Source organism: Nycticebus coucang, chromosome 8 (assembly GCF_027406575.1).
Source record: "Nycticebus coucang isolate mNycCou1 chromosome 8, mNycCou1.pri, whole genome shotgun sequence".
Lineage (NCBI taxonomy): Eukaryota > Metazoa > Chordata > Mammalia > Primates > Lorisidae > Nycticebus > Nycticebus coucang.
In genome coordinates, this window is record NC_069787.1 from 67865479 (window position 1) to 67883369 (window position 17891).

Consider the following 17891-nt stretch of genomic DNA (forward strand, 5'->3'; position numbering starts at 1 on the left):
GCCAGTAGATGAAATGTACACCCACACATGAGAGAAACTCAATTCAACTCAAGGTGAGAGGCAGGGAGGAGGACTGATGTGCTCCCACCTAATGGGCACAATGTGAGGGTACATAGCACACCTCCTGAGGGTGTGGGACACAACAACTACAACAGGGACTTTACCTAACAAATACAAACATTATAACCTAATTGTGCCTTTAATCTGAAAGAAATAAAAAACCCAAAATGTGTGAAAGAAATGAATAAATGAATGAGAAGGAGATGATTTTTCTGGACAACACCCTTCATCAGTGGTTCTCGGTCTGGGGACACCTTTTATCGACCTATAGGTGTTTGTAATAATATCTACGGCGGGACACCACCTCAGACCAATTGATTCAGGAACTAGGGGCATCTGATGGTTTGAAAAGCCAATAAACATATCTCAGTGGGAATAGCTGCCCTAGATGGGTGGTTTGTAAGTGTGATTGTATGTTAGAATCACCTGGAAAGCATGTTAAACCACAGCTTTTTTGGGGGCTTCCAAAAGTTTCAGATTCAGTTGGCCTGGGGTGGGGCCCAGTAATTTACATTTCTGGCCAGTTTCCAGTTGATATTGATAGTGCTGGTCTGGGCCCCATAGCTTGAGAACCACTGCCCAAGAGTTTCAACAGCTCTCATAATAAGTTCTGTGTTAATAGTATTCAGTATTAGCTGTACGTTAAAATCATAATGGGGACTTTGAAAACTTACTGTGACCTGGGTCTCACGGCAGCTAATTACAAGAGAAACACTGAGGGAAGAGCCTGGGTATTTTTTGTTTGTAAAATTTCCCTGCGTGGGTCCTAAGCACAGTAAAGTTTAAGAAATACTGCTCTGGATGTTTGCTACACAAAGCATGGTGCATGGACCAGCAGCTTGGGTGCTACCACCACTTCGCTTGTTAGAAATGCAGAATCTCAGGCCTTGCCTTGGATCTACTGAATTTGCATTTTAACCAGACGAGTGGGCACAGTAAAGTTTGAGAAGTACTACACTAGGGAACCGCTCTCCATCTCCTGTGCTCTTAGAAAGATTTCTTTCTTATCTCCCATACTAGGGTTCCAATTCTTTATCTGCAGGCTTCTTGACTAATTCGTCCATAAGTCCAGAGCACCTACCACAGTGCTTTTTTTCCTTATGAAGGTGCTCAATAAATATTTTTGAATGAGTGGATTTTCCTGTGGGTGTTATCTACAAAGGGCACACACCCTTCTTCCCAATACCTGCTATGCCTCCTTCTTCTGCCTCCCCAGGTAACAGAGCTGTCAAATCATCGTATTGTTTACCCCCAAATCCCTCCCCATTAAAAAACATCTACAGTCAAGAATCACTTCCTACATTCTTAATGTTTCAAAAAAAGCAATCTGGATACTTCAGAATGTTCCATTCTTCTAGAACATGTTGCTACCCAAGGGTTTGGTGTGTGGGCCAAGGCTTTGGTTTCATCTGCTCTCACATAATGGAAGTTAACACTCCTTTCAGAATTTGCATCACCATGGTTACTGGCACTCAGTGGCTTCCCTCAGAATCTTAAGAATAGTCCTTTAATTATTTTGGGGAGCGGGTAATGTGTAGAAATTAAAACAAAAATTAAAGAGGACTTTTAGTTGGCATTATTCATTCACCTCAGCAGGGTAAGATGTTTCACTTTCAGAAAAATTTTAATGCTTCTGTGAACTGGTCAATTTGAACAACTTTGAGAGTTAGAAAATCTTGAGAAGTTTCTAGAAGTAGAGTGTGGTGGGCAGAATAATGTCCCCCAAGGTCCTAATTAGCCCTAAATATTCTACATCCTAATCTCCACTCCTTCCAACATGTGAATATGTTACTGCAAAGAGTCTTCGCAGATGTGATTAAGGTTAAGGACCTTGAGATGGGGAGATTATCCCAGATTATCCCAGTGGGCCTGATGTAATCACATGAGTTTTTAAAAGCTGAGAATCTTTTCTGGCCACAGTGAACCAGAGAGATGGGTGAGAAGAAATTGACACTCAAGTAATAAAGAAAGGGGGCCAGAAGCTAAGAAGGGTACATAATTTCTAAAAGCTAGAAAAGGCCAGTCTCCAGAAAAACATGCCCTGCTGATGTGTTGATTTTAGCCTGGTGAGACCTGTGTTGGACTTTTGACCTACAGAACTATAAGAATTTGTATTGCCTAAGCCACCAAATTTGTGGGAATTTGTTACAGCAGAAATAGGAAAGTAATACAGAGAGCAAAACATCTTTTTGTTTGTAGGTATGTTCAGAGATAAAGAGCAGATTATATGCATCTAGTAAAGAACCTGCATTGTTACATTCTTCCACATCATAGAAGTCTTCCCAATTATCACAAAATGCATTTATCTTTTGGCATAAATTCTGTTTCTAAAATTTACTCCCGTGCCCTCCCCTGATATGAAGTAAAGTTCAGAGGATTCAGTATATTGATGGAAGGGTAATGAATACAGCAAGTAGTGATGGAATTTGAAGATGTAGATGTCATCTCCTGTCCCCAATACCTACTCCCACCCCAGGTCTGGAATCCCATTATTAGAGACTCATGACTTTCATATTCTTCAGTTTTCAAGAGTTTCCCCCTATTACGAGCACTGCTATAAGCCCTTCTAGGAGAATTTGATTACTTTACCACTGCCTGTGGGACAGATACAAGATAGATTATATGGCAAAGGTTAAGGGAAGGGAGGAGCAGCCTTACTGTCATCATGATTTTTTCAAGAACTATTTATTTGAGATAGTCAAGGCAGTGACTAAAGGGAAAATATTATTTGTGTTTATTCTGTGCCAGGCTACTTCATTTAATTTTTTAATAGACCTGTAATGGGTTATATGGGAGATTTTATTTTACCTTGTTTATTCACCAATAAGTTAATCTATTAATGTTTAAAATGTATTTTCCGTTGAGTATTAGTCTTTTACTTCTGATACTAGTGAAAGACATGAGTCTCCAAGGTCAGAGATAAAGGACTTTATTACTCACTATCACAGCAAAGAGCTTCAGCACAGTATTAACATCAGTGCCCTTCAATACTGAGATTCAGAGGGGCAAGCTGACACAGGTCCTGATGGATAGTATGCCCCCAGTGGGCTTGTGTCATAGCTCAGGAACACTGAGCTAGAGGAATCTACTATTTTTATAGCACATAGTAAGTAATTGTGTTCTTTGTTTTAGTGGAGGAGACATTACTTCATCTCTTAAGCTTACTCACTGCAAGCACAGCTCTGAGAAAGTTCCTATGTAAAGAGTAGACAGGGCCTTGCATTCTTGGCATACCCTCCAAGCCATATATGAGTGTTAGAGATCTATTGAGAGAATTCTCTCCCCTAACACAAAATAGGTACTAGTATTCCTTTCTCACAACTAAGAAAATTGAGGTAAAAGAAAGTGAAACAACTTTCTAAGGACACGAGTGAGGTCAGGATTCAAATCTATATTTATATTCCGAAGCCCATGGTCTTTCTCCCATAGGCTGCTGTCCATTGGGAGAGCTGTTGGAAAACAATTAGACCACACTGGTCTTATACTTATGAACTAATAAGATAACATGCAAAATTGACACAAAAATTACCAGAAAGTATTGAGATTCTGATGGACATGCAAAGATGGAGAGCACAAAGAGAAAGGAGGAAAAAAAATTAAGAGCAGGCTGGTAAGTGGAATGTCTCAGTGCCACTGAACACAACAGTGTTCTGAATTTTTGAACTCAAAACTTGAGAGTCTGTCGAACTTTGACATTCTGAAAGGTTACTTTTCCTGAACTCCTCATCATTTTAAATTGAAAATCACTTTAGTCTCTTTTCTTTTCTGGATCTTTCATTTCATTGAAGTGTAATTAAGGCAGCGTCAGTGGGAATTTGTCATTGCTTTAAGGAAGAAGATTCAGGAAAACTAAGGTTCAAATGTTCAAATTTTAATGTGATCCATTTGAAGAATTCTTTCAATTTGAACTCTGCTCATACAAAAGGCCGAACCTATTAAGTTCTCAAATGTTTCTAGAAAAAGGTGATAATTGAGGGCTAAATAGTGGCACTTCAATGTTTCTGATAAAAGTTGAGAATGAAAAGATTATTTTGACCCTTTTGACATTATTTATCTAAACACAGTACCTATCAAAAACAATTATGGCTGTAGACCTCAGAGCGGGCAAATGCTCAGCTTCCAGAAAGCTTAGAGGAAGTATATTGTTTAAATGTAATCTCTTTCTCCTGCCCCATTCTTGACTCTTCTATCGATCTAGTTTTGTGATTTTTATATTCCTTATGGATTAATTCCCAGAGGTCTTTGTCTGGAATCAAGTTGACATTGAAAGCTAAAAAATTGATTAATATGCTTGTGTGTTACTTGTATAAAAATGTCCAGAAGGGTATCTATCCACTCAGATTTTAACAGTGGCTATCGTGGGCCATGGGATCGCAGGCAGCTCTTGCCATTCTCATCTGAAGTTGGGTTACTTCACATGAAGAGGGAGTTTCCTCCTTGTCCTGGCTCTCCAATTTGCAATACCCTTGGGTTGTTGCCTTGTTTTTTTTTCTTTCTGTAAACCTGCACACACACAGTTCCTCCTTAGTGATATGGGTTTAGTGGTGAAAGAAGAAGGGGGAAAATGGGCATACAAAAGCAACTTGGGGTGCCATCCTGCCAATGCAAGTTTCCCTCATGTTTCTTCGGGTGTTTGTAGGACTAGGGTCGTTGGTTCCTTTGGCCTGCTGGGCTTTTTTTGTTGTTGTTAATTCATTGGACAATTATTGACTGAGTGATATTATGTGCTAGGTACTTCCTGGGCATGGGGATTATAACAGCAAGCAAAGCAAATTTCCTTCTTTTGTGGAGTTTACATTCAAAAAAATATTTTAAAACCCCCTAAAATATAATTTCAGGTCATGACAGGTGATGGGAAGAAAAATAGACTGAGACCAAGCAGATGAAGAGTGAAGGAAGATGACCGTGAAGGGAGGTATTTTTTAATGGGTAAATGGAGAGATCATCTCTGATGAGGTGCTATTTGAGTGGAGGCTTGAAGGAAGGGAGGGAAGGGGCTGCGATTCCAGCACACAAGGTCCTGACGTGTGAATGTCTTTGGGCTCTTGAAGGAATAGCACAGAGGTCAGTGGGACCGGAGCAGAGCGAGTGAGCTGGGAGTGTGGGAGGGGAAAGAGGAGCAGCGGGGCCCGAGGCCATGTGCACAGCCTTGCGGGCTGCAGTGTGATGGCTTGTAGATCTTAGCTGAGACAGGAAGCAACTGGGAAATTTTAGCAGAGAAGTGACTTGAAGTAACATATTTTAGACGATGTGTTATTCTGTCTGCAATTTATTTAAAATACTTTACACTTGACAGTGGGTTCCAACTTCATGACTTTCTTCATTAAGCATTGAAGAAATATTACCACTAATATTGGGTACATTTGAGAATTATATTCAGTGTTGAACTAGAATAGGAAATGATTGTTCTCATAAGAGAAAGTAACCAAATAGAGATTTAGAAAGCCGTTTGCCCATAATCTCTGGGAGGGATACAAATCTAAGTCCCCAGGGATGGGTATATGAGAAATGTAAATTGTTATTTACCCATAAGTAGACTCCCACTAAGCACTCCGTCATGCTGGGCATTCCCTCTAATACCTGGGTTTCGTGTAAGTTAGGGGGTTAGGAGGCATCTGAGCAGTGGTTCCCCAAGTGTGGTGCCAGAGCAGCAATGGCAGCATGACCTAAGAACCTGTTAGGAATGCAGATTCTCAGTCCCCAGCCCGGCTGCTGAGTCAGGACTGTGGGGGCGGGGCCCAGGAATCTGTGTGATGACAAGCTCTCTACATCATTCTGATGCATGGTACAGTTTGGGAGTAAGTCCCTCATGGTGTGAGGTCATGGCTGAGGGCAGCTGGTCTGTTATTGTTGGTCCACAGTCCACAGAGACATCAGCAGAGCCCTCTGGTCTTCCCTTGGTGACGATGCTGGGTGCAGTTTTACCCCTCGTTCCTAACTGCAAGCTCTTTCCACTCAAGTTCTCTCAGCTAATTTCTCTCTTAGCTAGTTTCTGTCCCGTCCTTAGGTGCACTATGTACTGGTGATTCTACTTCTCCCATATCAAATTGAACTATGGGAGGTTTTGTGGTATTAACTAAACTCAGGCTGCTTTGGAGTTCTCTCAACATCATCAAATTACAGTGCTATTTCCTTGTTACTCTGAGGCTTTGGGAACTCGTATATCACTTGACCCCCCTCTCAGGGGGTCTTGCTGCCTCATAGCCTCAATCCAACAATGAGAGTTCTCCTTGCTCTTGAGATGTCCCAGACGTATCTGAATCCCCACCCTGGGCTTCTAGATGGGGCAGTGCCAGGATGTTCTCCTCAGGACCCTGCAGAGTCTGAGCTCTTTGCACTTTCTCCCCTCAGTAGTTGAGGGAATGTTTCCTAGTCTCAGGCAAGACACTTGCCTTGTTCTAGAAGAATCTCACCTATAGCACAAGCTATCCATCATCAAGGTACATGAAGACACCTTGGGAAAAACTTGTAAACAACATCTTCTCTCCTCTGCAAACAATATCTTTTCTCCTCTCACTGACAGAGCAACTGCACTATTTTAAATTATTAATTGAAAAACATTAGTATGACTGTAACACATCTCTTTCTTAGAAATTTACCTGAGAATGTGCCAAATGCTTCTCAGGTGGTTCTTATCTGCCCCAAATTTGGGAACCCCTGAGCTATATTCTGTTTCTCAGTTGTGGTAACTCAAGCTCCCCTTCACTTTTCTCTCACTGACTACTCAAAAACTTTTCATGGGCCCAGGAAGCCATGTGCTGTGGGTTTGAGCGTGAACTGCATTGTTTAGATCTTATCTGCCTTTTTTTGGCCCTCATTTGCTTGCAATGATTACCGTATATTACCCGCCATGGAAGCCATTATAAACCTGAATGCAAGTGAATGATCGACCTTTTGTATTTGGTTTTGAGTTGATCTGGATGAATAAAAATATGTTTTATGGTAAAATTTAAAAATTACTTTTGTAAATAATCAACAGAGTAAACAGACAACCTATAGAATGGGAGAAAATATTTGTAAACTGTACATCTCACCAAGGGCTAATATTCACAATCTACAAAGAACTCAAATCAGCAAGGAAAGAGCCAATAACCCCATGAAAAAGTGGGGAAAAGATATGAACATGATTTTTTCAAAAGAGGATATACAAATGTCCAATGTACGTATTAAAAAATGTTTAATATCACTACTCATCAGGGAAATGCGAATTAAAACCACAGTGAGATACCACCTCCCCTTATCAGAATGACCATTCTAAAAAAATCAAAAACCATACCAGCCCCTGCCTGGACTCTTATCACCCTACAAATAGGGACCATTTTCTTATATATCCCCAGAGAGGGGAGGGACTGTCATACTGTTGCTGAGGGACCTAGGGGCCACTGGGTGTCCTTGTTCCTTACCAGAACCACCCATCCCTAGAAGAGCACAGAACCCCAAAGGCTGGGCTGAACCCCTGGTCTTTTCTACAGCTCACAAAGGTCTTTTAGCCACTCTGATCCCAGGAGAGACGCATCACACTAGAATGTGAATATAAGTTTTGTGGACCAATAATGAAATGCAAGCCCAATGGTGAGAAAAGTGAATTCTCCCAACTCTGCTTCCTGTTTTCTCCCCTCATGTCCCTCCAGGGAAAATTTCTTTATTGCTTAATTTCTGCCTTTCCCCCTTCACATACGCACTTTTGGCTCCTTTTTTATAGCCGGAAAAAAACAAAACAAAATACCACCCACAAACCTGTATTTAAAAAGAAATGACCGTGTGAAACTTGCCTCTGTCCAAACATGTTATCCGTGTGTATGTGTGTGTGCGCGCGCGTGTGCAGCCGTCCGTTCATCTTTTTATGTGAGAGTGTTGTCTTATTTTGGTCTGTTTGGTTTCCTCCCTTTTGGGCTTGTGCTTAGGATCAAATCTTTCCGGCCTGTTATGATTCTTAACATTTGACTTGAACCACGAGTGAATCTTTCTCCTGGTGACTCAAATAAAAGTCTAATTTTTACCTGGAAAAAAAAAAATCAAAACCCAAAACATATTGGCATGGATGTGATGAAAAGGGACACTTTTTAGTGCAACCTCTATGGAAAACAGTATGGAGATTCCTGAAAGAACTAAAAGTAGACCTACCATTCAATCTGACCTAGCAATCCCTCTACTAGGTATCTACCCAAAGGAAAACGAGTCATTATATCAAAAAGACATCTGTCTCTGAGTGTTTATTGCAGCCTGATTCACAATTGCACAGATGTGGAATCAACCTAAGTGCCCATCGATTGATGAGCCGATAAAGAAAATGTGGTATATGTGTACACACACACACACACACACACACACACACACACACATTCACCCCCCACGGAGTACTACTCAGCCATAAAAAGGAATGAAATGTCATTTGCAGCAACTTGGATGAAACCGGAGACCATTCTCCCAAGTGCAGTATCTTAGGAATGGACAAACAAACACCACACATTTTCCTAATAAGTGGGAGCTAAATGGTGGGCTCCCACGCAGTGGAGTAAAGGACATTGGAAACTAAGAAGGGATTGGCTGGGGCAGGGGTGAGAGATAACAACTTAGCTATGGGGTACAACGTACACTGCTCTGGTGACAGGTGCACTAATAGCCCTGACTTCAGCATGTAACAAGAGCACTTGCACCCCCTAATATTTTGAAATAAAAATTATTAAAAAAATTACCTTTGGGATGAAACCAGAACTTTTAAAATATTTTAAGATAAATTTTGTTTGCCTCTGAGGATAAGTCTTCAGAGTCCCAAGAATACTTGAGTTCAAGTTAAGAATACATGTTTTTGAATCTCTGGGGTCAGTAGATTTGCCTCTTGACAAATACCATGTGGTATACAAAATACCATGGGTACCACACTTTTGTATTTATGGTGCTTCCTGCTCCCTAGCCCTGCCCCAGTATCCCTGTCTGTATCAGATGTATTTGTGTATTTTCTTTCAGGGACAGCATATGGTCTTATTTTTGGAGAGAAAGAAGCCTGCACTTGTAAAATGAAAGGATTCCTGCAGATGATGAGACTGATTGCATTTAAAATGTTTTTATGACAAGCTGGATGCCATCAATTCTTGTAAATACGTGACTTGTAATCACTGTTTTGGAGGAAAAAGTTGCACCAGCACATTTTTAGTTTTGCTTGTAATCCATAGTAATTTAGAGTGGTCAGAATCCAATTATGCCCACTTTTGATAGACATTCGAAATAGGCCATCTTCTCAGCTCTAAAGCCTTGTGAGGCACCCACACAAAAGTAGATCTTACAGCTGAATTTCAAAACACAACCCCCCTGCCCTGACTATTTTAAGGAACTGGTCTGTCCATAGAACACTTTTTTTATTCCTTGGATATCTTTTTGGGATGAACAACCAGGGCATTGAATAAAAGTGTTCTGAAATGTAAGAGAGATTCATTCCTTGCAGAATAGTTTTAAAAAGTTCTGTTCTCTAATCTACGAATTGTTGGAGAAGCCTCTCAACCTGCCCACTGGCTGTGTTTTTTTGGCTATATCATTACTAAGCCAAGCTGGTTAAGACTAATTTTGGTCAAAATAAATTTGTGCTTGGGCAAACAACCAGTGTGCTGAGGCTTAACGAGAGGTAATTAAGTTGAAATTCACTTTATGATGGAGACTCTTAATAACTAAGATGGTTATAAACATCATTCTGATGAACCAAATGGTAAAGCAATGTTCCAGTGTGTCAGACTATCCCAGAATTTATTTCCTATGTTTTTTCTCACTTTAGAGTTGCTCTTTGATTCTGGCACATCATTCTCTCTGAGGATGGTTTCCAATCAGCTTGTCTGACTCATGGCTACACAGAGGAGGTTTTCTCAGGAGCTAGTAGGATGATTATTAAAAAAAAAAAAAAAAAAAAACATGGAGAGACAGATGGTAGACTTTATTTTACGGGCTTATCTGCTTTTGCAGGGAATGATTATACATTTAAATAAGTGGCACCAGAATTCAAATCTAACTGAGGTTTATTTCACATATTTCCTTCTGGAGAACCAAAAATACAGAATCACAGCCAGCCGAAAACCTGAGCAAGTACAGAGAGCAGGCCTCCAAGGATACAGACATGGTGTAACCTGAGGCTGGAGCAGAACTTGGGGTTCATTTCTTTTGAGATTCCCTCCTTATCAGCACCTCATTGTCAGATGACATTTTAGTCTTTGCTCGAACACCTTGAATGATGGGGAGCTCTCTATTTATATTTGTAGACAGTTGACTGTGACACAATTCTTCCCTTTTTTGAGCTGATATTGACTTCTGAGTAGTATCCATTCATCCATTTATTAATCCTGGCTTTGCTTTTTGAAAGCAACATAGAACAAATGGGTCTCCTGTTCCACATAGCAGCTGGGTTGGCTGTGAGCTAGAATGCCATCTCAAGTCATCTACAGGCTAACTGTTCCCAGTTCCTTGGATCATTCCCCATATGAAATGGGTTGGGTTCTGGTTCACAAGCCCATTCAATTAGAGAAACTGGGAAGAGACAGAAATAGTTTGGTTTAAACTTGCTTACCCCACCTACACAGCACAGACAAATTGAACATTCAATATCAGGCTCATAAAAATAAAAGAGACTTTTAAATTTGATTTTAGAGTAGTGGCAGCAAAGACTATCTCTGAAAGATCATCTTTCCTATTCTTGTCCTAGGCAGCACAGCCTTAAGTCTGGGCCCTGTCTCCTTGTGGACTGTTGATAATGTTAAGGAGACGTAGTTGCTCCACCCTCACCCTTTAAATAAAGTTGATGCACCCCACTCATTACCTGAGAGTTGGCTTCTAAGGGAAAGAATTTCTAGATCAGAAGTTTCCAGAACTCTAGTAGAGATTTAGGGATCCCTACAGGTGGGATTTGCCTTAGAGACGTTGGGATGGCTGCATGGACAGAACTGTTCAACTGAAACCTTTTCTCTCCTTTCTTATAAATAGGAGTTTTACATTCAATATTGTTGGTTGGAAAAATAATTTCTGCAGCTAGAAGACCATTGATCCACCAGGACTGTCTACTCCTTTCTTTCTTTTCTTCCCACAGTCATCTCAGGGCCATCTTTGAATTCTTCTCCTTGGTTCTGAGGCTGTAGATTGTGTGCCTCGCCAGGATTCTGTTGTCCAAGCATTTAATGCCTGTTACTGCGTAGGAAATGTTACAACATGGGTGACCCAGGGAAAAGATAGTAATGAGATGGTTAAAACCCAGCAGTATTTTGGGGAGAGGCCTCAGATACAGACGCTCCTCTCTATTTCAGGCTGGATGGAATTTATTTCATTTTTTTCTCTTCATGCCTTTCACACAGGCACCCAGTCTAATGTGCTTGATATATGTCCTTAGTTATGTATGATTCCATGTGAAATGTGTGTTGCTCCTTTACTTTACATAAACAGTATTGTGTTATGGGTCTTGTTCTGTGTTTTATGTGTTTCACTATGCAGGTCTATGTTGATGCTTTTGATGCTGCAGTGATTTCCACAGTAGGTAGCCTTCCACCCAATATCTGTCTCCTCTTATCTAGCCTGAAGTCAGACTCCTTTTTTTTAAAAAAATTATTTATTATTAAATCATAGCTGTGTACATTAATGCAATCATGGGGCACCATACACTGGTTTTATATATCATTTGACAAATTTTCGGCACACTGGTTAATATAGCCTTCCTGGCATTTTCTTAGTCATAGTGTTAAGACATTTATATTCTACATTTAGTAAGTTTCACTTGTACCCTTGTAAGATGCACCGTAGGTGTGGTCCCACCAACTACCCTCCCTCTGCCCATCTTTCCCCCTCACCTCCCCTCCCTTTCCCTATATTCTTAGGTTATAACTGGGTTAGAGCAATCATATGAAAGCTATAAATTAGTTTCATAGTAGGGCTGAGCACATTGGATATGTTTTCTTCCATTCTTGAGATACTTTACTAAGAAGAGTATGTTCCAGCTCCATCCATGTAAACATGAACGAGGTAAAGTCTCCATCTTTCTTTAAGGCTGCATAATATTCCATGGTGTACATATACCACAATTTATTAATCCATTCATGGGTTGATGGGCATTTGGGCTTCTTCCATGACTTAGCAATTATGAATTGGGCTACAATAAACATTCTGGTACAAATATCTTTGTTATAATATGATTTTTGGTCTTCTGGGTATATACCTAGTAGAGGAATTGTAGGATTGAATGGCAGGTCTATTTTTAGATCTCTAAGTGTTCTCCAAACATCTTTCTAAAAGGAACGTATTAGTTTGCATTCCCACCAGCAGTGTACAAGTATTTCCTTTTCTCCATATCCACGCCAACATCTCTGGTCTTGGAGTCAGACTCCTTTTTTTGTAAAGTCTGTGATGCTCTGTGGCCTGTGCCTACAGATGTGTGTAAGAGTTTGTTATGCACCCTGAGGAGAAATCCTGGCTCCAGGAATGATGGGCTGAACCAGTTAATACTTTCACTAGCAGGTGATGGGGTCCTCATCTTCTTACATTCTTACTAACACTTAGTATTTTCTGTCTGCCTAATTTGTGGGATGAAATGGATGTCAATTTTCATGTTTCTGATTACCTGTATTTTGCCATGTACAATGTGCAATTTTTGAGGGAAAAATAAGGATGCACATTAAACATGGGTAGTACTAATTCTGTATTTACATAAATGTTTTTAATTCTTTAGTTTTGCTAGTGTTTTATAATTCTAGAAACCAATAATGATATCCGTATGCAAAATAATACAGTGGAATATGGCGATCAGCTTTGTCAAACTTACGATTAACTTGCAATGAAAGCATTTCTGGCCAATGAGGAGTGATGATATTTCTCTTCATACACTTCAGGCAGGAGCTGGCAATCTAGTTGATATTTTTACATAAATTATTGGGACATCCCTTGGAAAATGTCCTAATGGTCTGTGTACACTTCAAACTGTAAGCTAATAGTTATTAATAAATATGCTAAAGATCATGGCAAAAGAGCTGCCGTGATACACTTTGGACCACTTCCCACAGTGTCATCAGAATGTGGTGGCAACAGAAAGAAAAGCTTCTTCAGATGTCAAAACAGAAAAGGCAATTCCAGGAAAACCTCCAAAATGTCTGGAGGTGGAGCAGGAGGTGAAGACCTGGATTTTGGAGCAGCTTCAAACTGGGATACCTATTTCGACCAAGATGATACAAGAAGAAGATAAAAGGATTGAGTGATGATCTCTCAGGGACACCTAAATGGTGCTTTAACTTTATGAAGAGCGAAGGTTTGAACATGAAATTTTGGAATTTCCTTCCAAACCAAAGACTTGCAACTTTGAGCTATTCCAAACTGCCAATGTGAAAGAGGTCCTACTCGCATTTTACATGCCAACCAACAGAATGTGGCTATCAAAGGAGCAAAGACTATGACCATTAAAACTAGTGGACATGAACAAACATATTTCACTGTTGTTCTACCCTGTTATGCAGATGGGACCAAGTTACTGCCTACGATCACCTTTAAGAGAAAAGCATTTCCTAAACAAAAGATTCCAAGGGGAATTATTGTCCCCATGCATGAAAAAGGATGGCTGAGGGATGGGTGTAGTGATTTATCCTGTAATCCTAGCACTCTGGGAGGCAGGAGGATCCCTTGAGATCAGGAGTTCGAGGCCAGCCTGAGCAAAGCAAGGGCCCTATCTCTATTAAAAAATAGAAAAATTAACTGAGTGTGGTGGTACGTGCCTATAGTTCAGGCTACTCAGGAGGCTGAGGCAGGATGGTTGCTTGAGCCTAGGAGTTTGAAGTTGCTGTGAGCTGGGCTGAGGCCATGGCACTCTAGACCAGGTGACTGTTTAAAAAAAAAATTAAAAAAGAAAAGGATAGATGAATGAAGAAGGTATGAAAATCTAGTTTAACAAAGTCTGGTCATGAAGGCCTGAAGTATTACTTAAAAAACAGTTTTGCTTGTTTTTGATCACTTCAAAGCCCATGAATGTCACACAAAGTGCAAAAGCAATTGCAGTGGGCTTGAAAACCCAACTTGCTGCGATACTGGTGGGCTAACCAGCCAACTGCAACCTCTTGAAGTGTCAATACACAAACCCTTTAAGTTCCTAATGAAGCAAGAGTGGACACTGTGGATGCAGTCAGCTGGTAATGCTTTAACAGCTATAGGCAGAACCAGAAGGTATGAATCACCCAAGTTTGTGATTGGATCTTATGACTGGATCCACCGAGATTGTGTAATTGTGTCAAAAGGAATGTGCTTATGAAAAGGTGTAAAAAATGTGGCAGCAGCACTGCTATGGAGGGAACTGATAATGATGAAATTTCCTGGGATGAGGAACGTGGCTCTTCAGAAGGTATAGGTAATGTAGAAGTAGAAATTGAAGAAGAGGATACTTCTGACATTGACTGTGATGAAGAGCTCTTGGTCCTCCATGATGTACAACTATTGTATATTTGTTACTGGTACATAAAATTTCTTGTACCATGGATCTGTTTTTGTGTTTTGTAATTGTTACATAAAATTTCTTGTACCATAATATGTTAAAAAATAAATGCTAAAATTCCTATGTAATACATAGGACAAGTATTCAAATATAAACGAATAAAAATTTGACTTAAAATGAAAGATTTATTTTTTATTTTATTTTTTATTGTTGGGGATTCATTGAGGGTACAATAAACCAGCTTACACTGATTGCATTTGTTAGGTAAAGTCCCTCTTACAATCGTGTCTTGCTCCCAAAAGGTGTGGTTTTCCTTGAAAGTTTGGGCCAAAAGCATGGGTGTGCATTATGCATGGAAAAATATGGTACTTGTGAGGCGGGAGATCTTTCAATATACTTGTTAGCCATTTGGGCTTCTCCTGGGAATATTCTATTTTGCTAAGGCATTTTATGCCTCTTTCTCACTGGTTTGTAAAATACAGCTGCCTATTCCTCATATTAATCCTGCAAAGTTACAAATATTGTCAATCTAATATCTAATCATAAAAATTTCTAATATATCTGGTTTGCTAATATTTTAAGACTTTTGTTGTTTTTAATTGCAGGTGAGATCGCAAATTGGGTAAGAGAGGTTCTTGTCTTACTGCTTTCCTGTGGAAAATTCCACAAGGACCTGTGATTCATTAATTTATCGCCATGTTGTAGTAATGCAGACGTGGGGATAAATGAAGTCTTAAGTAAACATGTCTACCAGATGTCAGCTAGAGCCTTCCCTTCAGAGCTAGGTGAAACTGCTTGAAAAACTCCCTTCTCAATCCTTTGAAACTAGACAAAGCAATCCCCAGAATTCTGTAAATTCTGGGATAATTGTGTCATTAAGATCCTCTTTGCTGTGGAGCTCTCCTATTCCATATCAACCCGATACTTGAATGTCCCTTTTCACTTGTTTCCATAAGAAATTCATCTGCACCAAACATTTGCTAAGAAGTTGATTATGTAAAAGCAAACAAGTTGCAGCACGGTGTCACATCGTGAAACATCGACTGTTTTTGTCATCTTGTGAAACATGACTGTTTCTGTCATCTTGTCTGCTTCTTATCTTCGTCCCTGCTTTCCAACCTTCACTGCTGTAAATTATCTGTAACATTATAATGTTTTCCATTATACAGGGCAATTTGGGTCTCCCTAAACTGATGACACAGACACCCTCCAAATGTTTAGCAAAGAAAATGCCCTCCTGTTAGATGGCACCTCTAGAGGCCAGCTGGATTATAAATTGTCCTTTAAAAAGGAATTACTTTTTTTTTTTAAAAGAAAGTCTGACTCTGTTGCTCTGGGTAGAGCTCAGTGGCATCTTTGTACTTACAGCAATCTTACACTCCTGGGCTCAAGTGATCGTCCTGCCTCAGCCTCTTGAGTAGCTGAGATTACAGGTGTGTGCCATGACACCCAGGTAATTTTTCTATTTTTAGTAGGGCCAGAGCTTTACTCTTGCTTGGGCTGGTCTTGAATGCCTGGCTTCAAGCAATGCTCCCTCCTTGTCTTCACAGAGTGCTGAGATCACAGGTGTGAGCTACTATGCCCGGCCCAAGGAATTACTCTTTATGTTGTAAAACCAATGAGTGGCTTTGCAATTAAATACAACCTAATGAAAGGTGAGGTAGCGGTTCTTCAAGGTGTACATTTTTTTCCTCTAGGAAAGCTGAGCCTTTTAGGAAGGAGAATGGCAAACATTCCCAGAGCAGAGTTGCCTTTTCTCTTTCTTTGGGGGCTAAGGCTTTCCCATGGTCCTATTAGTGCAGGTTGTAAGAAGAACCTGGGTCTTGGAACCCCATGGGCTCAGATAGTTGTCAACTATGTGATCTTGGACAAGTTGCCTATTCACACTGAGTCTCCATTTGCCCATTATCAAATGAGAACACTAACACTTTTAGGTTTGTTTGGAGAATAGAGGTAATTCAAAAGGGTCTATCTAGTATGATCCCTGGCATAGAATAGGTGTTCTTACACTCTGGGCCTTTGTTACATTCTTCAGTGTGATGGTGAAGAACTCTGGGAGGTGGCACGAACACTCAGTATATTCTTTGGGGTAGCTACTTGGATGCTAGAGTAAATATAACTAAGTGGGAATTTTGTCAAAGTGCTGGGGAAGGTGGAGGTGAATTTTTTGGTGTTCAACTAGATTTTCACAAGGGAGTTCACTTACCAGTGAATCTCAGGTACTTGGTGATCTCAGGTTCTTAATTTTTGATATAAATAAGTGCTACAAAACCCTCTATCTGGCTTTACTTTAGGTTATGGAAAGGAATCTTAAAAGGTCTCTTTAAGACTAAAAATGCCCATTAGAAAAATTATAAAATTCTTCGAATGCAAATGTCCCTTCCTATTTGCAACAAAGAAGAACACAGCATCTTTCTAGGACTCACGGTAAACTGAGGAGTGTTCTTTATATTTCTGCATCATTAGGACTTGTGGGCACAAATCAGTCTTACTTGGGCTGGTCTTGCTGGGAGATACATGATGTAGAAATGATAACTATTAGAAGCTACAGTCAGTCCTTTGAAAACATAAAGTAGAAGAACTCAGAAAATAGTACTCTAGACTGACCCAGCCCAGGGAAATAACAAATGCTAGCTCCATCTTATCTGGAGTGGCCTTTTTGTGAGCCTGGGAGGATGTGATCAAATACTTCTTGAGAAAAGTATTTGTTTCCTTCATGTCCTGGCTGAATCATGCTAAGCTTCCTATGTGTTATGGAGACTCCACTGCTGGGGTTTTTCAGATTTAACTTTTGGTGTGGACATTTGCTGCTTTTGCAACTCCTTCTTGCAGCAAGGTTTAGAATTTACTTTGCGAAATCATCCCTGCCCTAACTCTCATTCCATACTTTAGGTGCGGCTGATTTGTTCCCCCCCTCCACTTCCATGCAGTCCCAGGACTTCAGAGGGGTAAGTTAATTACCATATCTGTCCTCTTCACCACAGTGGTTGGTGCAGGAATGGGCACCTGACTCAATTTGGGCCAATGAGAATTAGGCCCAGGATTGTCACTGGAATTGTTGGTAGGTTGTGGGAGGTGGGGGGTGGTGGTGGGGCGGATGAAACTCTCCACTATATTTGGAGTTGTAGACCTGATCGTGGAGCTACTGGGAGCCACCATGAAAGGCGATGTGGACATGAAGTCTACTTGGGGGAAAAGATGGAGAGAGGAGCTCTTCCCGCAAATACCGAGAGTACTCAGATCCAGCCATGTCTGTAGGTGTCACATTCCCAGGTTTCCAGATATTAAAGTCAATAATTGTCTTTATGCTTAAGCTACTTTGAGTTAGGTTTTTGTCACTTGTCACAGAAAGAATCCTAATTAACATGTGTTCAGGGTAATGGGGATTGAGATATAC